The sequence below is a fragment of the Macrotis lagotis genome, chromosome 1 (genome assembly GCF_037893015.1).
Source record: "Macrotis lagotis isolate mMagLag1 chromosome 1, bilby.v1.9.chrom.fasta, whole genome shotgun sequence".
NCBI classification, from domain to species: domain Eukaryota; kingdom Metazoa; phylum Chordata; class Mammalia; order Peramelemorphia; family Peramelidae; genus Macrotis; species Macrotis lagotis.
This window is the reverse complement of record NC_133658.1, coordinates 138,030,398-138,057,697: the sequence shown is the minus strand read 5'-3', so window position 1 is coordinate 138,057,697 and position 27,300 is coordinate 138,030,398. Positions and strand designations below refer to the sequence as shown.

At 33.8% G+C, this 27,300-nt stretch overlaps 3 long non-coding RNA genes across 4 annotated transcripts in view; 2 read left to right on the top strand and 1 right to left on the bottom strand.

The window, feature by feature from the left end:
- LOC141503490 (uncharacterized) overlaps window positions 1–27,300 on the bottom strand; it is a 91,888-nt gene that overhangs the window by 31,085 nt on the left and 33,503 nt on the right. For both annotated transcript variants that reach the window (XR_012472862.1, XR_012472859.1), the window contains exon 2: window positions 18,056–18,146. This is a non-coding gene — a long non-coding RNA (uncharacterized LOC141503490). The remainder of the gene's footprint in view (window positions 1–18,055; window positions 18,147–27,300) is intronic.
- The window catches only part of LOC141503497 (uncharacterized), a 220,689-nt gene continuing 194,078 nt past the window's right edge, over window positions 690–27,300 (top strand). Inside the window, exon 1 of the long non-coding RNA XR_012472863.1 lies at window positions 690–955. This is a non-coding gene — a long non-coding RNA (uncharacterized LOC141503497). The remainder of the gene's footprint in view (window positions 956–27,300) is intronic.
- Window positions 16,360–26,114, top strand: LOC141503501 (uncharacterized). Its single transcript, XR_012472864.1, has 3 exons — window positions 16,360–16,415; window positions 22,233–22,398; window positions 25,676–26,114. It is a non-coding gene; the product is annotated as an uncharacterized LOC141503501 (long non-coding RNA).

Below are 27,300 nucleotides of genomic sequence, written 5' to 3'. Positions count from 1 at the left end.
AATGTTAAATGACTTTGAGTACAATGATGCAGGTAACTTTCTAAGACATGGAGGGGTTGTGGTGTAAATGATAGAGGGAGGATTCAGATGAATTAAGTTATACTCTGGAAGCATTCCAATAGTTGGAATGCAATATCTCTACCTAGCAAGAGAATTAATATGCTCCATGTTATATGAAGGCAAGTTTCTACTAGCCATTTTATATCTGTCACACTCCAGCCAGTAACCACCATTAAAAGAAAGAATAACAATAATTAATACTTTATAGTTTTTTAGTCTGTCATAGTGCTTTACATACTTTTCATATTTGATATTCAGTTTCTTTGTTAAATATTTTTTATATTTTTATATTTTGTAAATATAATTTTTATAAATATTTTAAAATATACATAAAATTTTTGTATATTTATAAATATTTTTATAAAATATTATTTATAAAGATATTTTATTTATGAATATTTTATTTATTCTAATAAAATAATGATATTAGTGGTAATAATTCCACCAACTTTGTTATCTCTATATCTTTGTTTGTAAAACAAAAATAGCTAACATTTACAAAATATTTTTAAGTTTGCAGTATAATTTTGGTACAAGCTTATTTTTATCACATTCCTGGGGTATATGAGAAGACATACCAATCTTTCCATTTTAGAGAGGGAAATAGCTGAGTCACAGAGAAAGCAAAAAAAAAATTTCCCAGGGCCAATTAGTTAGCAAAGAGGTTGAGACTTAAATCTATATCTCTTACAGACTTTGGGGTAGAAGCAACGTAGTGGCATGAAGCTAGGAAAATGCCAGAACTTTTCGCCAAAAAACTTCAAATGAAGCCTCTACAAGAAGACCTAAAGTTACAGATCCCACAAAAAAACTGAAAAAGTTATCACTCAAGATATCATGGAAGAACATCAGCAAAAGTCTGTCTTACTTGGGTAAAATGGGAGAAAAGACCACGGTAAGTGGGAGTACTGACCTCTTGGCCAAATTTCTGGGGAGGGAGGGGAAGAGAACTTAAGTATATAAAATGAATGTTTTGGGGAACATCTGAAAGACACAGAGATAGGAGTATGTAGGAGACTATCTAACCTTCTTCTCAGTGACTATATAGTGGGATTAAGAAGGTGAAAAGAGTTTACATCAGATTATGACATATACTAGATTATTCTAGTAAATATATATATATATATAAACATATACATATATATTACATTACTAATATATATATACACATATGTATATATATGCATATATACATATATATTACATTTCTAATATACACACATATATGTATATATATTCATTATATATATATATATATATATATATATATATATATATATAAACTAGATTATGATATACTGCAATGAAACAGTGCCTAGAAAAAGGGCTTATTGAACTGAATTGTTTTAGGAATTATAAAGGTCCCCATCACTGAAAATGTTCCAATAGGTATCAGTGACCCTCCCAAAGGATTTTCACTGAGAGAGAGATTATACAAGATAAAGTCTCTCCACTTAAAAAATTCCATAGCCTTTTTTCCTCCAATCCTCAAGACTTTCTCTGAGAAGATAGAGCAAAACAAGTATTGGTAGATAAAACATGCTGACTTCTTACCTCAAAATGTTAGAATCAGTACACAAAATATATGAATCAGTACACAAAGGGTTGGTTATATTCTGACAGGCTTCTGCAGATTCTGCCTACTCTTCAAGTCAAAACAGGGGCCATCAAGTCAAATATCTGAGGAATTCTTGAATTGCCCCGATATTGAATTGTCTTATAATTTGAAGGCAGAAGAGTCACAAAAGTGACAATTCTAGTAGTGAAGTTTCTGTGATTAAGAGGCAGGGCATTGTGAGCTGGTAATCTTTCTTTATACTAGGACCATAGTTCTCAAAGGACCTAGGTTGAGGGCTGGTTAAGAAGAGTTACAGATAGAAGTTAGCAATAATAACTAACAATGTGCTTTGAAGTTTAAAAATGACAACCTGCACAGAAACCCTGGGGAAGAGTAGGTTCAATTACATGTCTGTATTTTTGTATGTATGGGTTTGTGTGTGTGTGTGTGTGTATATATACATATATATATGTATATATACATATATGAATATAAAGATATATGTGTGTATATATATATACACACATATATGTTTTATACACACATATTCTCTCTCCTCCTCTCTCTCTCTCTCTCTCTCTCTCTCTCTCTCTCTCTCTCTCTCTCTCTCCAGACTGGCTATTAAATCATTTACCTATACTCTCTTGTCCTAAATTCAATGATTTCTCTTTCAAACTATCCTGCCGAGATTAGAATAGGAGACTCCAAGATCCCTTTTATCTTTAGAACTTTGTTTCTACAATGTGCTCCCTTTTAGGCACTGGGGATAACTTTTATTGGCAATTCTAATAACTATTAGTAAGAGGAAGGTATATATAGCACCTCTTTCACTTGCTCTCCCTGCCCCCTTCCTCCTCTTTTTATAAGAAAGATCTACATAGATATCTCTTCATCCTTCCCTCACCGAGTCAGAGAATCCTATGAGGTAAGAATTAATGAAAGAACAGTTTTGGCGGCCAAGACCAAGCCAAGCCACTTGTTCACACACCTATATAACTGGTACCTTTGGATATGCCTGAAGTTGATCATGTTTGTCTAAAAGATTTGGGCAAAGTTTTTCTTTTGTCATAAGATGGAGAGAATCAATGAAAATGGCTGGCTACAAAACTAGGTTTTGAGGACTGATTAAGAATAAGAGAGTCTGGAAAAGTATTTTTAGGATCTGCTTTGGTAACAAACCATTTAAAGGCCCCTCAGTATTCCTGTTTACTAAGGTCTGCTGTGATCAAAAGTCAGATGACAAATTTTTAATAGAAATAATTTTAAAATATTTCAAAGGCCTGTGTTTTTCTTAACATTTTCAGTTTTCAAAATTTTTTTAAAATACCCCCCAAATTCCCATCATATTGATTCAATTATGGCAGTCATCAGTACCATGAGGTAAAGGGTGAACAGTGGATAGAAAGAATAACTTCTCAAATGTAGCCACCCTGATCCTACAGCTTGGGTGAGAGAAAAGATGACAAAAACGGAATCTTACCACAACTTTGCTTAAATCTTCTCTTTTCAATGTAGATCCACAGAAAAAACTTGCATAAGCCAAGTAGAGTTTTAAAATTGTTTCTAGTTCCAGGGAAGGTAGGGTTCTGAGCAAATAAAGTAAAGATGAGGGACCTGGGAGGAATGAAATCTACATAATGGCACAATTAATGCTATTTTTAATAGAATATGTCTAGATAGAGGAGCTAGAAGAAAGGAGTCAAGATAGCTAAAAAGAAGTGAAGTCAGAGATTAAGTTGATATATCTGGCTATTTTCCCTTCCCAGTCTGTTGAAGTATGGAACCATATATATACATGGACAATGTACACTCAGAATATAATTTGTAGTCAAACCTATATTTGGAAAATGGAGAAACCAGATACTGAAAGTTATTAGTATATTTGGTACAGCTCTGATATTTTGTCTTGGTTTTGTTTCCTTGTTTATTTTGTTTTCTTGAGTCTTTTATATCTTTAAAGAATTCAACATGCCACTCTATTAACAGGGCTCTTCACTCAGATTTTGACCCAGGAGCATAAAATGAAAAGATATAAATGAATTTCAAAAATAAAATCTGTTGAAAGATTTTATCTGTGACTGCTTCAACCATAGTTAATTTTCAGGCATATTTCAAATCTGTTTTTAATATTATTACCCACATTGGTCTGTCATTTTGAAGTATATATATTATATATATATATATATATATATATGTGTGTGTGTGTGTGTGTGTGTGTGTGTGTGTGTGTGTGTGTGTGTGTTTCCTGTCTTTATTTTCTTTTAGCTACTTATTAAAATTTATCTACAACTTTTATAAGAAACAATATAGAAGGAAGTTAGAGAAAGGATGATGATCTAAGGACTTGTAAGGTAAACTGCTGTTTTCTAGAAGATGAAAAGAGAAGCCCCCAAAACCTTGTTACTTAGGTCAGGTCATTGCTTAAATGGAGAATATCTGTGAAAGACTAATGTGAGGGTCACTATGTAGAAAGTTTCAGATTTAAAAACTATGTCATACAAGAATTGGTTGAAGTTATTTTAATCTAAAGAATTAGGGGTGACCTAAGAATTCCCTTCATTTATTTTAAGGTTGTCACTTTGGAAAGGAAATTAGATTTGTTTTGCTTAATCTCAAGAGGGTAGAACTAGGTGCAAAAAAGTAGAGTTAGACAATTTAAGGAAAAGTTTCACGATGATTAATGTTGCCTGTCTTTTTAATGCTAGGCCACTGTAATGATGATGATGATAAAAATAACATATATAGCCCTTTAAAGTTTGCAAAATGTTTTGTTATCTCATGATCTTCAGCTTAACCCATTAGGTCTGAGGTTCAACCATTATCCCATTTTACAAAGGACAAATTGAGGCCTAGAAAAGTTGAATGACTTTTCCAGGGCCATATAGCTAATAAATTTCTGAATTAGGATTTGAACTCTGGTATCAGATTCTGATTTCAACATTGTAAGATAGTGAATTTTCCAGCACTGTGAAACTTCATGAGGCAGATAGAAAATTATTTGTTCAGGTTGTTAAAGAGGACATCTCTGATAAGGTAAAGATTAGAATGAATGACTGTGGACATCCCTTCCTTACGATTCTGTTTCCTTGAAATTACCCAGTTAGTTTTGTGATTGGATAATCCCATTCTGTGCATGGGAGGTAGAGGGTTCAGGGGAGTCATAATTTCAGGTGGGTTATTAGTGGGTTCTTTATCAAATTATGCTACTTTCATTTGCTTTGGAAGGATGAGGAACTTGGATTTGCAACCTTGAATTGAAAGGAGATGGTCAACCCAGCCATGGCCCAGAAACTTTGCTTCTTCAATATGATTTCCCTAATCAAATTCCTTTGCCCTGCAGCATCAGACTCCCTTTATGAGTTCTGGGATTAAATTTAGAAGTCATGAGTAATGCAGCTAAACTTACTCTCCCAGGAAAATGATCTCAATATTCATTTTCGCTGTTTTGAGATGGAGGAAATTTCTCAGGAAATCAGTTACACTTTTCACACTGATGTTTCCACAGATCATAATGAAACTGGGAAGTAAGAGAGAAAGCACAGAATAAATAAAATTTTTGGAGAAAAAAACCATTGTTCTTTCAGGGCTTAAGATGCAACTGAGTTACTTTGAACTATTAAAGGAACCCTGTATCCCACATTTAACAAACCATATGAAAATGCAGCACTGTGAGAGTAAACAATGAGGAGTTTTCATTTTAAAAAAATGAAACAGAATGGGATATTTTTTGAGAAGCCTCTAACTCCTGTTTCCCAACCAACTCAGTCCTACAGTGCATTTAAATAGCAAAAATCAGCCTACCACCAATCCTTTTCAATCCTTCAATCCTGTTTTGAGATGAACCAAAGCATTCTAAAAGATGATTATTCATTATGAGTCTTTCCTACAGGCCAACTTTAACCAACACATTTTACACTACAACAGAATAGTCTTCTAGTGCCTACTTCCCCACAGATACATACTCATAGGAAGCTGTCAGGCCTGATGCTCATCTTCCTCCCATCAGATGCCCACATTACTCCTTTCTTTCTCAATCTGTTATCTCCTCTGGGACAACTCTTTTATTCAATCAATCTATTTCCCCTTCTAGGTCTCAAATCCCTCCCTAAAAGCATCCCCTTGTAAGGTTTATGTAGATTATATATGGAGAGCATTCCCTCTTTCCCTGGGGCCCAACTTTTCTTTATCTCTGAATTGCAATTATTTTTTGTCATTTATTTCATAAACCTCCTTTTCTTTCCACTACCACCTTTCTTTAACCAGATATGCCTTCTCAGAAATTCAATAACTTCTGAAATTCCTTGTCCATATTCCCTGTTGAACTATGTTTAGGGATTAATTTGTTGGGTGAGGGGAGGTTGGTGAGATGGAGAAGGAAAGGTTTACAACTTTTCTTAAGCCATAAGTGAGGCATCAGATTTTAAATTCTTAAACATGAGTCAGTTCCAGACACTATCTACTTCAGTCATCCCAATCCTCCAAGGTAGTTCAACACTCATGATAATAACAGATTTCTATATGTCTATACCAAGACACATTTGCAGGATCATTTTTGATTTTTCTCTTTTAAATAGAATACCAATCAGATTTAGATGTAAAAAAACACAAGCAGAGATGGAGAACATATGCATGAGTAAAATCTGGGGCAGAGCCAGTAGTCCAAACTGGTCAGGTCCTGTAAGATATGCTGGTATCCTCATCAGACAAATGCCTATTAACCTATTTCTCTCTAAGGTTTATGCTCTGTTTGAATTTTTGCTTCTTATTGACATTTGATGTCAAGATTCTTTTATACCATGTGGGCTTAAACCCATAGGACAACAGTGCCTATTTTATTGTTAATTCTATTTTGCATCTTTACTAGAAAAACTCAGCAAGAGTTTTTGAATCATCTACTATATTGAATAGTCAGACCTTTCTGCTTTCACTCTCAGGTTCTGAAAGTAATACAACAAGCACTAGTATAATCAGGGATGCTACTGGAGCAGCTATTCTTAGAATATATGTTAGAGAAAAAACTGCTCTTTCTGACCCATCTTCCATATAGCTACCTAATTGAGATGCCTAAAGTACAGGTTTAAGCATATCACTTCCTCATACAAGAAGCTTTGGTTGTTCTCTATTTCTTCTAGGATACACTATAAATCCCACAATGGCTACCAAAAAACCTTTCCTTTTATTCCCTTTCCACATACCCAACATTCAAGTCAAACTGACTTATTTGCTATTCTTTAACAATGAAACATTTCATTTATTACTCATAGGTCTTTGCAGAGCCCATTTCCTAAGTGTGGATCTTTCTCCATCTTTGAATCTCTCTTTTAAGACTCAGCTAGGTTTCACTTACCTTGAAAAGTCTTTCCTGAACCCAGTGTTCTCCCACTTTGTATTACTTTGCATATGCTTTGTATTATGTTGTACATACTTTGTTTACATTTTATACTTAGCTCTACACATACCATCTGTCACCATATACCCCCAAGTAGAATATAAGCTCTTTAAGGGCAGGAACTGTTTGCTTTTTTCTTTTTATATTAAAGGTAGCGTGGAGTGAGTGCTTAAGATGTCTGTTACAGAACTGAATTTTCAACCCTAAAATTGCTTGGGAGAGCTTTCTGAGCCCAGTGGTAATTGAATTGACTTGATTACTTATTATCAGATAAAATGAATTAAAATTGACTTACATAAGTCAATACATCAGTACAATACATCATCTACACATAAATGGAATGTATGAAAATAATGTGAATGAATAATTCTTCCATGAAGAGCTACTCTGCTATCTCTTTACAGTATGGACATAGTAATGAGTTGTCTAAGGTCATGCCTACAGATCAAAAGCTCTTTCAGCTATTGTCAAGATGAAAAGTATTGTCATATAAGAACCTGTAATTGACTGTTTAGAGAGTGTACAATGACAGGATGATAGGAATTTTTATTACTGGGAAGTTGGCTTTGGTTTGAGTTTGGCTTTGGTTACAACAATTCAAAATGATTTCCTAAAGATTAGAGAGCTTGAGATTGAAGTTGGAAGAAGTGATGCCAAAGGTATTACAACTACAGATATGTGAAATGGTGAACTTTATTCAATACCATAAATATATACTGGATACTATTTAAATGATTGGTACCATACTAAAACTTCCAGAATGCAGCATCAAAGATAAAATCATCCCTATCCTTAAGAAACTTAAATTCCACTCCTGAGAAATGATACTGTATGTCTATCCCTGGATGTATTTACTATATCTATCTAAATATGTGTGTGTATGAAAACATACATATATATATATATATATATATATATATATGTTTGTGTGTATGAAAACCTACACACACAAACATATATATATGTATGTATACACACACACACAAATGTGTATGTACATGTATTCACACAGATTAAATATTGAGTAATTAGATGTTGGAGAGAATATAGTTATTCTTTCCATATCCCGGGTGATAGGGGTGTAGAGTTCCTGTGATCTAAAAAATCCATATAAAATATTTTGATCCTCTCTTTGTATCAGAGAAGAAATCTGAATTATTATGGCATTGAAAGATAAAATATATTGACTTCATTCTCTATATATATTTTATACATTTCTGAGTTTCTAAATTTTTTCGGTGTCATCTGCTGACCTTTGCATGTCATCTGCCACTTCTGCAAAACTTCCCCAAAATTCCCATTTAATTTCTTATGTGAGCCTGTGATATATTGAAACTGGAATGGGAAAATTTACAGTGTGGAAGGAATAATTCTACTGAGAATTAAGAAACAAAGTCACCTTTGTGGTACTTAGAAGAAAGCTAAGTATTCTATGCAGCAGATGGGAAGAGAGGGAGGGATTCAGATATGAAGGATAGCCCATAAAATACAATATTATATATTACATAAATGGATTATGGAAGCTCTATTTTTATGCAGTGTCAATTTTAAGTTGTAGATAACTTATAATTAAATAACTTCCCAAAAGATTAATCCATTGTGAAATTTTATACAGTGTTACTTTTCTTGGAGCTTATTTCCCTTGTTAATAAAAACAAAGCTAAGGCTCCACCTGCATCAGTAACTTAAGGGATTCAGTGTGATTTGTTAGTTTAGAATCTTTAACAAATACAGAAATTATATAAACATCCAAATATACATAAATATATTTAAGAAAACCTATTTTTGACCACTCCATAGGACTGTGAGTATTTTCTGCATTTTGAAAAGATTTCCATAAGTTCAGGAGTATAATTTGCAAATAGTAACCAAAATGACAAGCAGACATAATCTTAGTAAGTACTCCTCTTATGTAAACATAATATTAATGTGGGTAATACATATGAGTGATACTTCATTATTCCAGATAATTCAGAAAAATGAATTTTTTTTAGGTATAATACCAAAAATAAATCCTTCAAACTATGGATGATACTCCTTTTGGCCATGTCAACCAAATGCATTTCAGATTTCAAAAAGAGCCAAATTTACTATCTTCAAGTCTTTTTGATTTGATCCGATCTTAGAAAAGTGGGCCATTAATGTTAATGGTAATTCAAGAATAGTTTTTATGTAGAAGTAAAATAGCTATGAGAATGAGGATGAGGAGAGGAAAAAAAATGATCTTCATGGCCTAGGGCAAGATAGGAATTTTATCCAGACTGCTTTTTGTTCGGGAAAGATCTTTAGGTGTTTTGAGAGAACAAGAAAGAGAAGTAGAATTTTGAGAAATAATTGGGTCAAAAAACGAGGCTGATGGGAATCATACTATAGAACAAATTGCATGCATTTTGAAACTATGAGTCAGAATTGAAGCTACTAAATTATTACATAGAAATAAAAGCAAAATTTATATACTTTAGGTTTGCAAAGAATTTTACAAATTTTTTATTTGATCCTCAGAAAAACCCCTAAGAGGTGCTATTTTTTTTTTTCATTTTACAACTAAAGAAACTAAGACAAACAGAGATTAAGTGACTTCCTGGGGTCAAACAACTAGTAAGCATTGTAACCTAGATTTGAATCCAGGTTTTCCTGAGGATTCAAGATTGAATACTCTATCCTTAATTGCCTATCAAAAGGGATTTTTGCTTCCACCCTTTCAAGTATTGGTGTAACCCAACTGACATCAAAGGTAACTTCTAAAGTATTTATCTTAGTCTTCCAGGTACCAAAGGATAAATGAATCAAATCTCATCCTTTACTTACCCCTTGTGTTTAGAAGAATTTTATTTCCATGAATGAAAAATGATAAAGGAGAATTAAGCTACCTGTGTCAGTTGAGGAAGGAAAATAACCTAATTTTTCTTCTCTATTTCCATTCCATCACCTTCATCTTTGGCAATTGATGGAGATGGACTTTGATTTTACAATGTCTTTATAAAAATCTATAAACTTATTGCAACTTTTCTGTCATTACAAAATGTACAAGAAAATCTTCCTTATCTGAAAAAAAAAATTTGGCATGTTTTTCTATGTATAGTAACCTTTTCTTTAACTATTCCTTCCCTATAAAGAAAAAAAAGATTCCAAATCTCCATTCACATTCAAAGTTATAATTACTAACTCTTTATTGCCCTCCATGCTATTTTTTCTGTATTTCCCCCCCTTTTTCCCCTTTATCCATATTCCCCTTTTTTGTTTCTGAATACCACCCCCTTCAGTGTTTGCCCTCCTATATCCACCCTTCCCCTTTCTTTCCCCTTCCCCTTATTCACTTTTCTCCTCCCTTCCTTGTGTTAGCTCCCCTTTTTTTCTCTCCCTCCCTCTGTTGCCATCTCTCCCTACCCTTTTAATACTTGAAAGATAAGATCTTTTTTTAAAGTTAACTGAGTGTGTGTGTGTGTGTAAGTTAACTTTAAGCCAAGACTGATAAGAGAAAGATTTAGCTGTTTCTCATCTCCTCCCTTCTTCCCCTCTATTATTATTGGTCTTTTGTACCTCTTAATGTAATGAGATTTAACCCATTCATTCCCTCCCACTTCCCATCTCCTTCTTGTCCCCCCTTTTAAGGAGGAAGTGTTTTTAAATAATTCTATCTGAGCCATAGAAAATCCTGAGTATCCATCATTTCTAGCTATGTATTTTCTCTCTAATAGAGTTGCAGTTCTTGAGAGTTATTAGAGTCTTTATCCCAAGTAGGGATATAACCAGTTTCATTGCATTTGATAGCAGTCTCATGGATAAGTCATGAGTGTTCATCATTTCTGGCTAAGTATATTATCTCTGATAGAGTTACAATTCTTAAGAATTATAAGACTCTTTTTCCCATGCTGGGATATAGCCAGTTTCATCTTATTGTATAGCAGTTTTTTCTTTACTCCCCTCCATTTTTTTTTACTTTTTCATGTGTCTCTTGAACCTCCTGTTCGATGTCCAAATTTTCTATGTAACTCTGTTTTCTTTTCATATGGAATTGTTGGAAGTCTTCCATTTTGTTAAATGTTCATCTTTTCCCTTGAAAAAGAAGGCTCAGCTTTGCTGGATAGTGGATTCTTGACTGTATTCCAAGCTCCCTTGCTCTTCTCATTCCAGTCCCTTCAATACCTTAATGTTGCTGCAGCCAGGTCCTGCATAGTCCTTGCTGTGGCTCCTTGATATTTAAATTGTTTCTTTCTGTCTGCTTGCAGGATTTTCTCTTTTATCTGATAGTCCTGGAATTTGGCCACAACATTTCTTGGTTTTTTCATTTTAGGATCTCTTTCCAGAGGGGATTGATATATCATTTCAATAACTACTTTGCCCTCTGGTTCCATGATATCAGGTCAATTTTCCATCACTAAATCCCATAATGTTAAGTCTAGACTTTTTTTTTTCCTCTTCAATGATTTCAAGAATACCTATAATTCTCAGGTTGTCCCTCCTCAATCTATTCTTGAGGTCAGTGGTTTTGCTGATGAAGTATTTAACATTTTCTTCTATTTTTTTCCATTTTTTTGGTTTTGTTTAACAGGCTCTTGCTGTGTCATGAAGTCATTAGTTTCCACAGATTCCATTCTTTTTATTTAGAGAATAATTTTCTTCATTTACCTTTTGCAGCTCCTTTTCCAATTGGTCAATTCTATTTTTGAAAGACTTTTCCATTTGCCCAATTGAGGATTTGAGGGAATTATTTTCTTTTTTGCATTTGTCCACTTGTATTTTCCAATGATTTGTTTTCTTGTTGCAAGGTGTTAATCTTCTCTTGGGTTTCTTTTCCCAAATTTTCCAATTGATTTTTAAACTCCTTCCTTATTTCTTCAAGGAGGTCATTCTGTGCTTGATAACACATCATATTCTCCTCAGAGGTTCTAGGTCTCTCTAAGTTAAGGTCTTTTCCTTCCAAGAATTTTTCTATGGACCCTCCTTTCCACTGGCCTTTCTTCATTTTATTAAGACCTTGAGTTCACAAAGGTTTGGTGTTGGGATCCCTATAGGCTTTATTCACTGAGTTTAATATCTCCAGCTGGCCAGTAGGGGGTGCTAGAAGTTTGATTACTGAACATAAAAGCTCTGGCTGGCCAGTAGGGGGCGCTTGTTGCTTTCTCTGGAGTGTCTGTGACCTTGATTGAGCCCCTCTCCCCTGGCCTAGAGGGAGTGATTGAAGCTGTTAAATACTTTTGTCTTTGATCAGTGGTGGGCAATACCCTGGGGTAAGGTGATCACTCTCCGTATTGTCAGCTAAGGTTGTTCTACAGTTAGCCTTAGTCTGGGGCAGAGGTAGTCTGTAATTGTGTTTGTTCTGGAAAGAGACTTCAGCTGAAATGGAGGCTTGGACTCTGAGTTCCTCTGAGCCCAGGGATGTCTGCAGCTCTTACACACCTGAACTCTCCCTCTAACCCTGCCAGCAAGCTCCAGAGGATCAGCGCCAACACCCAAAGACTCTGTTCCCTAGTGGATCCAAGCCTCCAGGGTCAACTGCTGCCACTAATCAAGCTGATCAATTCTGTCCAGTTCTTGGGTCCTCAGGCTCCCAGGGCCCCCTTGCTAATCAGGCTAATTTGTGGCTAATCCACACACATCAAGCACTTCTGCACCAGGCACACCCATGATTGCAGAAGACAAATCCTGAGGTAAATGTTCTTTCTCCTGGGTTTTCTTTCTAGATTTTGTTGATCAGATTTCTGTTGAGGTTTGTTTCATATCATATATGGGGGAAGATTAGGAGATTTTAGAACTGTGCCTGTCTTCTCTCTGCCAGCTTGGTCAAAAGTTGCTTTCCTTTTTCAATAGGTCAATTTTATTTTCCAGCTAGTCAACTACTTATTTTTGCTTGTTTTGAGATTTTAAAATATTATATTTATTTGTTTTTTCAACTACATGCAACAGTAGTTTTAACCAATCATTTTTTTGGAAGGTTTTGAATTTTACAATTTTCTCCCTCCACTCTCCCCCTTCTGTCTCCCCTTCCCCTGACAGAAAATAATCCAATATAGGCACTCTATATTTATAATCATGATAAGCATAAATCCACGTAGATCATGTTTTGAGAGAAGAATTAAATCCGAATGGGAGAAAAGAAACATTATAGAGAGGGAAAAAAATGATATTTCTTAAAATTTGAAAACAATAAGCTTTGATCTTCACTTAAACTCAATTCTTTCTCTGGATATTGACTTTCCATCACAAGTCTTTTAAAAAAGTCTTTAATTAATGTACTGCTGAAATGAACATGTCCATCATACATTATCACTCCACATAGTTCTTAGTATGTATAATGTTTATCTAGTTCTGCTCATTTCACTCCGTATCAATTCATGCAGGTCTCTCCAGGCTTTTCTGAAATCCTGTGCCTCAGGATTTCTTATAGAATAAAAATATTCCATCACATTTATACCCACAATTTATTTTGCCATCCTTCAATTGATGTGCATTCCCTCATTTTCTAATTTTTTGTCACCACAAACAGATCTAATATGAATATTTTTGTACATGTGGGATTTTTATCTTTTTCTAGTCTCTTCATTATAAAGACTTAGTGGTGGTATTGCTGTATCAAAGAGTATGCACAGTTTTGTTGCCCTTTGGGCAAAATTCCAAATTGCTCTCCAGAGAGGTTGAATCCGTTCATAACTCTACCAATAATGCATTAGAGGTTCTAGTTTTCCCTCATTCCCTCCAACATTGATCATCTTTCTTTCTCGTCATATTGGCCTATCTAATAGGTGTGAGGTAGAACCTGAAAGATGTTTTAATTTGTATTTCTCTATTCAATAATGATTTAGAGCAATTTTCATATGATTATAGGTGCTTTGATTTCTTCATTTTAGATATGATTTTCCATATCATTTGACCATTTATCAATTAGGGAAATGACTTGTGTTTTTTTTAAATAAAATTCATCAGTTCTCTCTGTATTTTAGAAATGAGCCCTCCATCAGAAACACTCCAGAAACACTACTTTCCTTTTAATCTTGGTTGCAGTGTTTTTATTAGTGTAAAACTTTTCAATTTAATGTAATCAAAATTATCCAGTTTGTTTGTTTTATAATGTTTTATAATGTTACCTCTTCTTTAGTCATAAAATAGCACCCCTTTTCATAGAGATATAATAATTTTGTTCTCTTAATTTTGATTTTATCTTGGAATAGGCTGTAAGATGCTAGCCTATGTCTACTTTCTGCCATACTAACTTAATAGTTTTTGCAGCAGTTTTTAATCAAAAAGTGAGTTTTTATCCCAGAAAATGAAACATTTGGGTTAGTATAGTTATTTATTGCTGCGTCTTTTGTAGCTAATTATTTCAGTGATCCATCACAGTATGTATTAGAAGAAAGACTGGGATTCAGGTATTTTCAAATCAACAATTTAAGAAGCTTAAATTGAGCCCTCTATTCACTATACTATGTAGTCTTTTTTTTCTGATTAAGGTTTCAATTTCTTTTTTTTCTAAAAAGAAACATTATTTATTTTGAATTTTACAATTTTCCCCTAATCTTGCTTCCCTCCCCCAACCCCCCACAGAAAGGAGTCTGTTAGTATTTACATTGTTTCCATGGTATACATTAATCTAAGTTGAATTGTAGTCTTAAAAATTCATGCTATACTTTCTCACAAAAATTTTTTGAAACAAGTGGTACAAATATCACTTAATTTATAGATTAAAAAAAACATTGTCAAGAATAGTGAAATTATCTGCTACAAATGAACAAAGAAATAAGTGGAGTTCACATTCCATAATACATATACTGCCCCCAAATCTAGTGTTTCTATGCAATTATGTAATAATGAGAATGGCTGCTAGTTGTGACAGTTATAATTATGCACTCTAAACTAGGGCCATTTTTACATCATGTTCTCTATATCTAGTTGTTTAAGAAAAAGGAATTCCCTTCTAAGAGTAGTTGTTTTTAAATTTATAAAATAAAATGCATATGATTACAAAGGAAACTAATCACATTTAAATATGGATAAGAAAATACTAAAACCACAACACCTAATACAACAACCAAGTTTACGGATCCTTGGTTAAGAAATAATTTAGAAGGTTCATGATTTGTTGGCTGTTTTCCCTTGTTCTCAAGGAGGACTGAAATTACATCACTAGTGACTGATCAGACAAATACAAGTTCAGAAGGCTCAGCCATAGGTCAGGCATAAATAGCACTGGCAACAACAATGAAAATAAGAGCATGACTAACCAAGTTATTGCACAAGAATGCATTAAGATATTGCTGTGCTATAAGGAACAGTGAATATGATGATTTTAGATTACCCTGGGAACACTTTAAGAATAGAGACTAAATGTTGGAAAATTATAATGACCAAGTGTGGAAGGAGCAACATTCTAACTTGCCCCCAACACTCCCTTTTCAGGCCCACTCCCATTCACATGCAATTCAGGCTAGTTTTTGTTTAAAAGATATTCAGAGTATCTTTTAATCTTGGTTGCCTCACATGATTATAAACTCATACTGTTGATATTAGTTTCACATCATCAAAGCACAAAATAGTCACCAAGAGCTCATGATGAGCAGTTCAGTCAAGAGGGTTTTGTGGAGGTGAGAAACAGTTTGATGTATACTCAATGCCTTATCCTTTGAACAGCTATTTCCTGTGTGGGTATGGCCAAGTAATTTCTTTTTTGTTAATTGTTCTGAGTAATTCATTCCATTTTTTAAAAAAGAAATATGAGATTCTTTTTTTTATTTTATTTAAGACAAAGGGGTTGCCCAAGGTCACATAGCTAAGGCAATTTATTAAGTGTCTGAGGCTGGATATGAACTCAATTCCTCCTGACTCCAGGGTCAGTGCTCTGTCCACTGCAACATGGAGCTGCCCCCTATTCTATTCTAATGTCAAACTTAAACTATGAAAAGACTGATCTGAGTCAAGTCCAACTGAATACAACAAGGTTGACACTAGAGAAGATGACACAGGACAAAATCTTCTGTTCCTTTTCAGGAAGCTAGATGGCACAGTGAGAATACTGCCTGAAGTCAGGATGATTTATTTTCCTAAATTCAAATTGGGTTTCAGAATTTACCAGCTTAGACAAGTCACTTAACTCCAATTGCCTCAGTTTCTTTATATGTAAAATAAACTGGAGAAGGAAATGGCAACCAGTATTGTCAAGAAAATCCCATTTGGTATCATGAAGAATTGGACATAACTGAAATGACTGAGCACCAATTACTTCTTTGAACAAATGGGGGAACTACAGACATGGAACTCTACAAAGAATATCAGTTTTTTTCTGAGCCATTGGTTAGATTTCCAGAGATGCTCTCCCTATGCTCCTTCCCCTAAAAATCTTCTGTTTATTCTTTGTTATTAGACTATTCTCTAATAGAAATTAAGATGAAGAACGCAATGGAAAATGCAGGTGAAGTAAGTATGAAATATATTTAATGAAATGTATTTAAAAAACCAATGATAATGATCTGTTTAACAGCACTAAGCTTATTTTCATTATGGTGAACTTCAAGCTTCATAGAATAAAATTATAAAATAAGATTTTTGTTAATTCTCGATGAAGTATGAATGAAAGTTGATATAATATGAGGATATTGTGTTAAGAAATAATGAACTCCTTTCCCTTTCAAGGGCAAGACAAATCATAGGGTGATTGTATATGACTGAAGGATTTGGCCATATCTATGGAAAGTGGAATTTTATTCATTCTCCTTCCAAGGAGAGAACAAAGCATGTACCATGAGTCTAGATATCTTTTCCAACTTTAGAACCCTATGGAAAGTGAGATTCATTAGAGACTGTGAGGTATTATGTAAATTAATTAAAAACATTGTGATTCATTTATGTATTACTGGTATATTGGTTTTCCACTGGGCAGAATAAAGGCCATCCTTTGCCCCCAAACAAAACAAAACAGAAGAAAAACAATAAAAATAGCAGCAATAATACCAAATAATTTATATTGACATAATATTATGTAACTGGGGCTAATAAAGTAGTTAAGATGAGATATATTATTGTTTGGTATGTGTAAGATCAAATGATCATATATTAAAAGATGAAAGGGGCCATTAGAATTCATCTGGACAAATATCTTTCTTCGCAAAAAATATTTATATAGAAATCATGTCATTTATGAAGTGATTTATGAACAATACCATATGAACATAAGAACTGGTTTTGAGCAACTGTTCTACTACTTATTAAGCATAAACCCTTGGGCAAGTTCCTTGAACTCTCTAATCGTTAATTTTCTCATCTGTAAAATGGATTTAATACTGTGTTCACCATGTCTCTTCCATGGTTATTCTCAAAATAGTTCTCTAGAAATATGAACTATTATCTTAAGGTCTTAATAATATATTTGGTAAGCCAACAATGTACTACAACAATAAAATTAATAGTAATAACTTATCTGAACTGTAAGTAATAACTTATCTGAACTGTACATTTTAGAATTGACATATCCTTTTATATATGCTAATAGGGATAGGGCTTGAGACCTATTAAGTGACCTTAAATGTCATTGGTATCCACCCTGTTATTTTTCAAATGAGGAAACTAAGGCCCTGAGAAATTGAATGACTTGCTCAAATTGAAATAAGTAATTACCGAATTGGTTCCATATAACAACTTCAAGATTATAAAATAGAATTTTTAATACTCATTTTTCTAAAGAATCAAATACATATGTACTATTTACTGAACAGAAAAAAGAGGTCTAGGGGCGGCTAGGTGGCGTAGTGGATAGAACACTGGCCCTGGAATCAGGAGTACCTGAGTTCAAAGCCGACCTCAGACAATTAACAATTACCTAGCTGTGTGGCCTTGGGCAAGCCACTTAACCCCACTGCCTTGCAAAAAAAAAAGAAAATAGAAGTCTACATAATTTTTTTCCCCAATTTTGCTAAGAACTACCTTGAGAATAAGAGATATTCTGAGAAATATTACATTTAATGTATCTTAACTTTTTTATAAAAATGACTTATTTCATACTTTTGCTATTGAAACCTCTATGACAATAAGACTCTTCCTGCTATCTTATAGTCACTTACCAGGAATTCAAAATAATAGGCAAAGAAAGCATTGAAAGTCAAGTGCACAGAGAGAGTTTCGTCTTCAGTTCTAGAGCAGCTTCCAAAAGGACTAGAGGAAAAATAAGAACAAAGTGAGTCAAGACAGAATTGTGAAATCCTTTACAAACCATTTTTTTCATACTACAAAATGACTATGATGATTTGTTAATTTTCTGGTTATTTTTGAATTTTATATATAGCCATATCAAAGTTCAATCAAAGGTAGCTAGGGAGTGCAGTGGATAGAGCATGAGTTCTGGAGTCAGAAGGACATGAGTTCAAATCTGACCTCAGACACTTAATAAATACCTAGCTGTGTGACCTTGGGAAAGTCACTTAACCCCATTTCCTTGCAAAAAAAACTCAATCAAAATGAAGGTCCAAGAAAGCAAAAGATGTAAGTGAAGGTTTAAGTTCCAGCTTTGCTATCTATCAGTTTTATGTATTTAGGCAAGTGACTAAAACCCTTGGAAATCCAGTTTTCCATTAAAAAAAAACAGGTTTCATTTTATTTTTTGAAAAGGAAAACCTAGGGGCAGTTAGTTACACCAGCCTTGGAGTCAGGAGGATTTGAGTTCAAATCTAGCCTAAGACAGTTGTGTGACCTTGGGTAAGTCATTTAACCCCATTGCCTTGCAAAAACAAAATTAAAAGGAAAACCACTGCTAAATTACTATAGAAATGCCATATTACATCTGTCTATTTTTTCATATGATTACCATTAAGATATCAGAGTAATTGATTCTATTGAACTTTTTGGTTTGGTTGCCTACACAATTTGAATAACTGGCAACTCTTTCCTTCATTAGCTTGCAAACTTAGAGGACAACACCTATCTTTTGACTCTTTTTGTGTCTTCAACACTTAGAACAATGCTGGCATGGACTTGGCTATTAATAATTGTTGATGGTTTGATTCTCACAGACATAGTAGTTTATTCTAGAAATACATGAATAATCTGAATTATATGCATACATACATATATATACATATATGTATACATATATCTACTTCACACTTTAACATTAACTCATCTAACCATTAACAAGATAGTATACTTTTATTGGATGAAAGGGGGATGATAAGAGGATTGGAAATCATTTCACTCCACAATTATTTGAAAGGATTAGGGATACTTAACCTGGAGACATGAAAATTTAGAGGGAATTTTTGCCTTCATTCATCTGTTTTTCAAATGTGTCCAACTCTCTGACCCTATTTGGAGTTTTCATGGTAGTAATACTAGAGTAGTTTGTCATTTCCTTCTCCAGTTCATTTTGCAGATGAGAAAGCTGAGGTAAACATATTTAAGTGGCTTGCTCAGGCTCACATAGGTTGTAAGTATTTGAGGCTGGATTTGCAGTCAGGAAGATGAGTCTTCCTGACTCCAGGACCTGTGCTCTATCTATCCTGTCATCTAGATGACCAAAATTATTTTAGCTTTCTCCAAATATTTGAGGTATAAATTGCAATTTAGAAAAATATTTTATGCTTTCTCCTCTTGGTTCTAGAAAGTAAACCTAAAATAGATTTGCTGGCACTGGATTGTCATTCAATATAAGCAAAAACTTCCTAATAGTCAGAACTCTGCCCAGCTATAATGAATTGTCCTTGAAAACATTCAATTCTCAAATACTAGGCATCTTCAAGCAGAGACTATATTACCACTTCTCAGATGTTATAAAAGTTGGAGCACACTCACCTAATCTCAGTTTTTGATCAGTTTGAGTCTTGTGACATTAACTCTTACCTAGGGGCAACAACATTAGTCTTTGTAATGTAAACTAACAATCCTCCCTTCACATTCTTGTGGAACTCAACACCCACATATTCCTTACAATTCTGCCTTTTCTTTTATAATAAGAATTTGGGGTTCCACACCTTATCAGTGATTTCTTGCTTGAATATCAATACTTGTTATTGACATAACTACTGACTTTTTCTTCTATCAAGATTATTATTTACTGGTTATCAGAGACATGGATCTGTCTTATTTTCTAGGTTTGTGGGGGTAGTACATGCCAACTTTCTGATGTCTTTTACTATTTGCCTATTATCATCTAACTTTAGGCAGCAACTTGATAGATTCAATTCATTACAAACTACTCCTTCTCCAATCATCAGATTGTCTAATATAACTCTATGTTAAATAACTCTCTCTAGTTTGAATGGCTTAGCCAGCCAGCCAGCCAGACCAGGGCCCTAGCTCTATAACTGGTAATTTACAGCTTAGGATCTAATCAGGATATAAATTGGGGTTCCATAGCCCCAACTCCCATTCTGTGCCCAGGTAGTGGGCTCTTAAGTCTAGATAAAAGCTCTCTGACCAACCCTTGTCAGATAGGTATATGCAATATAATGGATCCTGATAAGGGATCCAGTTACCAGCATTACATCTCACATGAGTCTCTGTCCACCTATCTTTTTAAATTGTACAGACCAGAATATATGTACCCTGCTTCTGGACATGTCCAAACATTTACTACTCCCCAGGAAAATACCCTGATCAGACTGGCATAAACAGAGTCACCCTGAACTGACTCAGTCATATGCCACTGGCATTTCTCTCCTCTGAATCAGAATCCTGTGCCACAGTGCACCTCTGACTAGAAAATCAAAGGCTTAATCTTTCAAAAAATAATACATCAAAATTTCCCTGAGATCCTAGCAGCAGAGGGTAAAATAGAAATTGAGGGAATTAGCAAAATACCTCCTGAAAGAGATCCCAAAAGAAAAGCTCCCAGGAATATTATAGCCAAATTCCAATACTCCCAAGTCAAAGAGAAAACACTAAAAGCTGCCAGAAAAAAACAATTTAACTACCATTGCTCTACAGTCAGGATTACATAGTATCTGGCAGCAGCTACATTGAGGGTTCATAGGACTTGGAATATGATATTCCAGAAGGCAAAAGATCTTGGTTTATAGATGAGAATCGACGACCCAGCAAAACTGAACATCCTCTTTCAGGGGAAAAGATGGACTTTCAATGAAACAGGGAACTTTCAACCTTTTCTATTGAAACAACCAGAACTGAACAGAAAGTTTGATCTCCAAGTACAGGACTCAGGAGAATAGAATAGATGAGAGTGGGAAGGAATAGAGTAGAGGGAAATACAGCTAGTGATAGGAACTGTGGGAAAAATATTGAAGCAACTTCTTTGGTGGATTTATGATAAAGAAGGCAACTTATCCCAGAGACAGAGCCATTGGAATCTAAACATAGACTGAAGTACATTTTTTTTCTCCCTCACTATTCTTGAGGTTTATCATCCTTTTGGGAGGGGGAGGGGGTTTATGATTTCTCTCACAACACGATTATTGTAATAATATAAAATTACAAAAAGAGAAAGAAAGAAAGAAAGAAAGAAAGGAAGGAAGGAAGGAAGGAAGAAAGAAAGAAAGAAAGAAAGAAAGAAAGAAAGAAAGAAAGAAAGAAAGAAAGAAAGAAAGAAAGAAAGAAAGAAAGAAAGAAAGAAAGAAAGAAAGAAAGAAAGAAGAAAGAAAGAAAGAAAGAAAGAGAGGCAGCCTGGAGATATGGATAAAGAGACTTGGTTTCATACCTTTCTTAGACAAAAAATGACCATGTAACTCTGGGCAAGTCACCTAACTTCTAAACCATCTACAATAAAACAATTGTTGACATACCAACATAGTATGCACTTAATAAATTCTTGCTAATTGGTAAAAACGTAAAGTAATAAAATTTAAAAAATTTTAAAACAAACTAGCAAATAATACGAAAAATGAAGGTTGTTATTCACTTGCATCATTTCTTTGTAATATCATAGGTCATAGTGATCATGGGGGTTTTCTTTGCAAATACATGAGCTCATTTTGTAGATGAGGGAACTAAGGGGAAAAGAGATCACACAGTTAGTAAGTGTCTAAAGCTACATTTGGAGCTAGATCTTGCTGATTCCTGGCCTAGCACTTTTATCTACTGAACTACCTTAGTTCCCAACTCCAAAAAATTAATAAGCAATAAAAAGAGGTCTTAATATATCCAAATATATATATATATATATATATATATATATATATATATATATATATATATGAAAGATGAATGATTTGTCAATGTGTAGGATTCAGAATCTAGAAACTCTTCTTTTCAATGAAAATTATAACCTGTGTCTAAATAATGAAATTGCAGGAAACTACTTAAGGCTAAGAAAGGTCAGTGGAACACAACAGAAAACAAAACCAATAAAGAAATACAAACAGAAAACCACAATCTAATAGAGCCAAGAAAAAAATTTATTCAAGAGATCGCTGTCAAGAACTTCAAGGGGAAAAAATGGAAAAGAGCTTCTAGTTAAGTAAGCAAGCATTTATTAATAAGTTTGTTCCTTTATATAGTGCTATGGGAAATGGATCTTGGTCTCAATTTATTTTAATTTCTCTTATACATTGAATATGGTACCCTTCACATGATATATATTATATAATATATATATATATATATTATATATGTATTATGTGAGAGTATGATTTTAATGCCTACTTTTTAAATCATCTGGGGTAAAATAAATTTTCTTCTAGCTTCCCTTTAATTTCATAAACTACTTTTTGATAAGCATTACTCTTGTATATGTTACTTTTTATTTTTATATTTTATCCATGTTGCTACTCTTTCATTTGTTGACTAGGTATGTCTTCACACGTAAAATTATAATTGCTAAGTTTTTGTTTCCCTCCATTTTGAAATTCTTATATTTTATATCCCCATATTTTGTGCATATATTAGTTAACCTGTGATCCAACAAGTCATTACTTACATAAGAAACTTTTAAAAAAGAAAAGAAAAACAGTAAAGTTATCCAATATTATAAATAAATTTGACTGTTTGTACAATATTGCACATGCACTTTTCCCATCTCAGTAAAGTATAGAGAAAGTCTCAAATTCACAACTTCATTTTTTGCCTGGGCCAAGTTTCTTGGTCACTAATAGGAACACAGAATTCAGTTTCAGGTTTTTATTCATCCTATTTATAATGTTGTTATCATAGAAGATACTGTTTTCCTGGTTCTACTTCTTTTTATTACAATGATAAAAGTCTTCTCATGCTTCACTGAATACTTTACAGGATTTTTTTCTTTTTATTAAACTTTTATTGATTCATGCTGTCTACCTTCTGACAGAACTGATGGACTCAAGATGCATATTGAAAAATACAGTTTTTGTGGCATATGTTTTCCTTGACTATGCATATTAATTGTTTTTCATGGCATAGTGATATCTTATAACATTTATGTATCACAATATGTTTAATCTTTACTAATTGATTCATTTTCAGTTCTTTCTTGCATGAAAAGTGCTACTATCAATATTTAAATATGTTTGGCACTTTTTTCTCTGATTTTGACTCCTAATATTATATGCCTAGCTCTGAGTTTATGCCCCAAAGAGGTAAGCTTTTTTAGACATGTTTTCCATAATTATTTCCTTCTAGAATGGTTGATAAATTCATAATTCTACTGATGGCTCATCAGTGTAGTTATCTTTCAGTAGTACTCACAATGTTAAAAATTTCCATTGTCTTTTTTTGATTGGTCAAGTTTACAGATGTGAAGTGAAATTTATAATGTATTTGTTTTTCATTTATCTTGTTGCTGATTCAGAACAATCTTTCATATTACTGTTAATAGCTTGCAATTCATCTTTTAATAACTTTTGTATCCTTTGACACCATATTCACTGGTAAATGACTCAAGCTTATAAATTTGGATTAGTTCCCTATATATGGTGATATAAATATATCAAATCAATTTCATGAGAAAAAATTTTAAATTTTGTTAATCAGAAAAAAATTATTTTTCTGTTTGCCTTATCCTTTGAATAAGAATTCGCCTTCTTTTAATAGCTTTGAAAGATCCCATCTAGTTGAACTTTGTTTTTATGGTATGATGTTTTTCATTCATTTAAAAATTGACATGGTATAGTTTAATATGTAATTTTTAAATTAATTTTTGTCCAATTGTTACTTTGTTAAATCAAATAATGTTACTCTGCAAGTAATTTGTGACTTCACATTTATCAAACACTGAATTATTGATTTTTTTCTGATTTTCCACGTCCTGCCTATTCAACTGAGTTACTTTTTATTTATTTTTTTTAGTCAGCAATGAATATTAATGTATTGAGATCTGGATTTGATATCTGAAGTTATTATTTTATGTTCACTCTTAAATATTGTGGTTTTCCTTGGGATTAAAGATCTTATGTCCCTCCAATGTATTTATCTCATAGAATAGAACAAAACAGAAACTCTTACATGGTTTGATTGGTTATAACATAAAATTTATAAATTAATTCCCAAACACAGTAACAGTACACCCCATCCCACCCCACCCCAGGCTCAGGTGTGGGTAAGAGAGCCCCCTCAGCTGTGAATGTGTAGAGTAATTAACTTGCCCCAGGACAGAGATCACATTGTTTGAGCAGCTCAGCACCACCAACCCCCTCCAGGCAAAGGGAAAGAGGCTCAAATCAAGGTCACAGAAACTACAGAGAAAGCAACCAGCTGCCCCTATTGACCAGCTCACTTGAAGTTACTAAACCCAGTGAGCAAAGCCTCTAGCACACCTTACTGACTGGCCCACTTGGGAGTTATTAAACTCAGTGAGTAAGGCCTCCAGGGATCTCAAAACCAAACTTCTGTGAACCAGACCCTCCCAAAACAAAAGAACTCAGGAAAATGAAGAAGGGCCATCAGAAAGGGGGGTCCATAGAAAATTACCTAGAAGGTAAAGACACTAACTCAGAGAGATCTAGAACTTTTGAGGAGAATACAATTTAGTCTCCAACCCAGAAAGACTTCCTTGAAGAAATCAGGAGGGAGTTTAAAAATCAATTGAAAAATTTGGGAGAGAAAATTAACATCCTTCAACAAGAAAACAAATCTTTGGAAAATCCAATTGGACAAATGCAAAAAGAAAATAGTTCTCTCAAACCTTCAATTGGTCAAATGGAAAACTCTTTCAAAATTAGAACTGAACAATTAGAAAAGGAATTGCAAAAGGTAAATGAAGAAAATTCTTTTCTTAAAAAAAAGAATGGAGTATGTGGAAACTAAGGACTTCATGAGACAATAAGAATCTGTTAACAAAACAAAAAAATAAAAAAATAGAAGAAAATGTTAAATGCTTCATTAGTAAAACCAGAGAATAGAAATAGAACAAGAAAAGACAATCTAAGAATCATTGGGCTTCCTGAAAATACTGAAGAGAAAAAACCCCAGACTTAACACTACAGGACTTAGTGATGTAAAACTGCCATGATATCATGGAACCAGAGGGCAAAATAGTTATTGAAAGAATACATCAACTCCCTCTGGGAAGGGATCCCCAAATGAAAATGGCAAGGAAAATTGTGGCCAAATTCCAGAATGATCAGGAAAAAAGAGAAAATCCTGCAAGCAGCCAGAAAGAAACAATTTAGATACCAAAGAGCCAAAGTAAGGATTATTATACAGGGCTGGCTGCATCAAGGTTAAGGGATTGAAGGGCCTGGAATTCGATATTCTGAAAAGTAAGGGAGCTTGAAATGCAGCCATGAATTCACTATCCAGCAAAACTGAGTCTTCTCTTCCAGGGGAAAAGACGGACATGTAATGAAATAGAAGACTTCCAATTTTTCCTGAGGAAAAGATCAGAGCATAATAGAAAATTTGGGCTTCAAACAGGAGACCCAAAAGACACATGGAAAGGTAGGACAAAAAAGGGTTTAGGAAAAAAAAAACTGCTATCAAAGAAGATGAAACTGGTTACATCCCTACCTGGGAGAAAGACTCGAATAATTCTTGAGAATTGTCACTCTATTAGAGAGAATATGCTTAGCCAGAAGTGATGGACATGCATGACTTATCTGTGACTCCAATAGAATGATTTAAAAACAATTTCTGCTTTAAAAGGGGAGACAATAAAGAGATGGGAGAATGGAGGTGATTGTATGGGATAAATCTCATTAAATTAAGAGGAACAAAGGACCTATGCCAGATTTGGCTTAAAGTTAGCATATACACACTCAGTTAAATTAAGAAACTCATCTTACCTTTCAACTATTATAAGAGCAAAAGGGGAGTTGGGGGAGGAAAAGGGGAACTAACAGGAGGAAGGGAAGGAAGAAGGGGCAAAGGGAAGGGGGAAAGAAGGGGTGGTTGGACATAGGAGGGCAAACACACTGAAGGTAGTGGTATTCAGAAACAAAATATTGGGGAATATGAAGTGAAAGTGAAAAAGTGAAAAAAGTGAAAAATACAAACAGAGGGAAGACAGTATGGGGGGGCAATAAAGAATTAGTAATTATAACTTTGAATGTGAATGAGATGAACTCTCCCTTAAAATGTAAGTGAAAAGCAGAGTGTATTAAAAACCAGAATCCTACAATATGCTGCTTACAAGAAACACATTTGAAGCAGAGAGAGACATACACACAGGGTAAAGGTAAAAGGTTGGAAAAAAATATATTTTGCTTCAGCTGAAGTGAAAAAAGCAGGGGTAGCAAAAATAGCTATCATTAAAAGAGATAAGGAAGGAAATTGTATCCTCCTAAAAGGTACCATAGAAAATGAAGTAATTTTAATACTAAATACATATGCACCAAATGGTATAGCATCCAAATTCTTGGATTAGAAGTTGAAGGAGTTACAAGAAGACATCGACAATAAAACTCTACTGGTGGGAAACCTCAAACTTCCCCTCTCAGACTTAGATAAATCTAATCATTAAAATAAGCATACTATCATACTATCTGTTAAAAACGCAAATTTTAGGGGCGGCTAGGTGGCGCAGTGGATAGAGCACTGGCCATGGAGTCAGGTGTACCTGAATTCAAATCCGGCCTCAGACACTTAATAATTACCTAGCTATGTGGTCTTGGGCAAGCCACTTAACCCCATTTGCTTTGCAAAAAAAAAAACCCTAAAAATGCAAATTTTGTTTTCTCATTGCCTATTCTAATTAATTCAATTTCTTTTTCTTCTCCTAATGTTAAAGTCAATGTTTTTTTTTGATAAATATTGAATAGATATGATAATAGGCATCCCTCTTTCACCCTGATTTTGTTGGGAAAGCTGTTAGTTTATTTCTATTACATATAATGTTTGCTGATGGTTTTAGATAGATATTGCTTATCATTTTAAGGAAAATTCCAATTATTATTCTTCCTAAATTCTCTCATATTTTTAATAAGAATGGGTGCTATACTTTGTCAAAGGT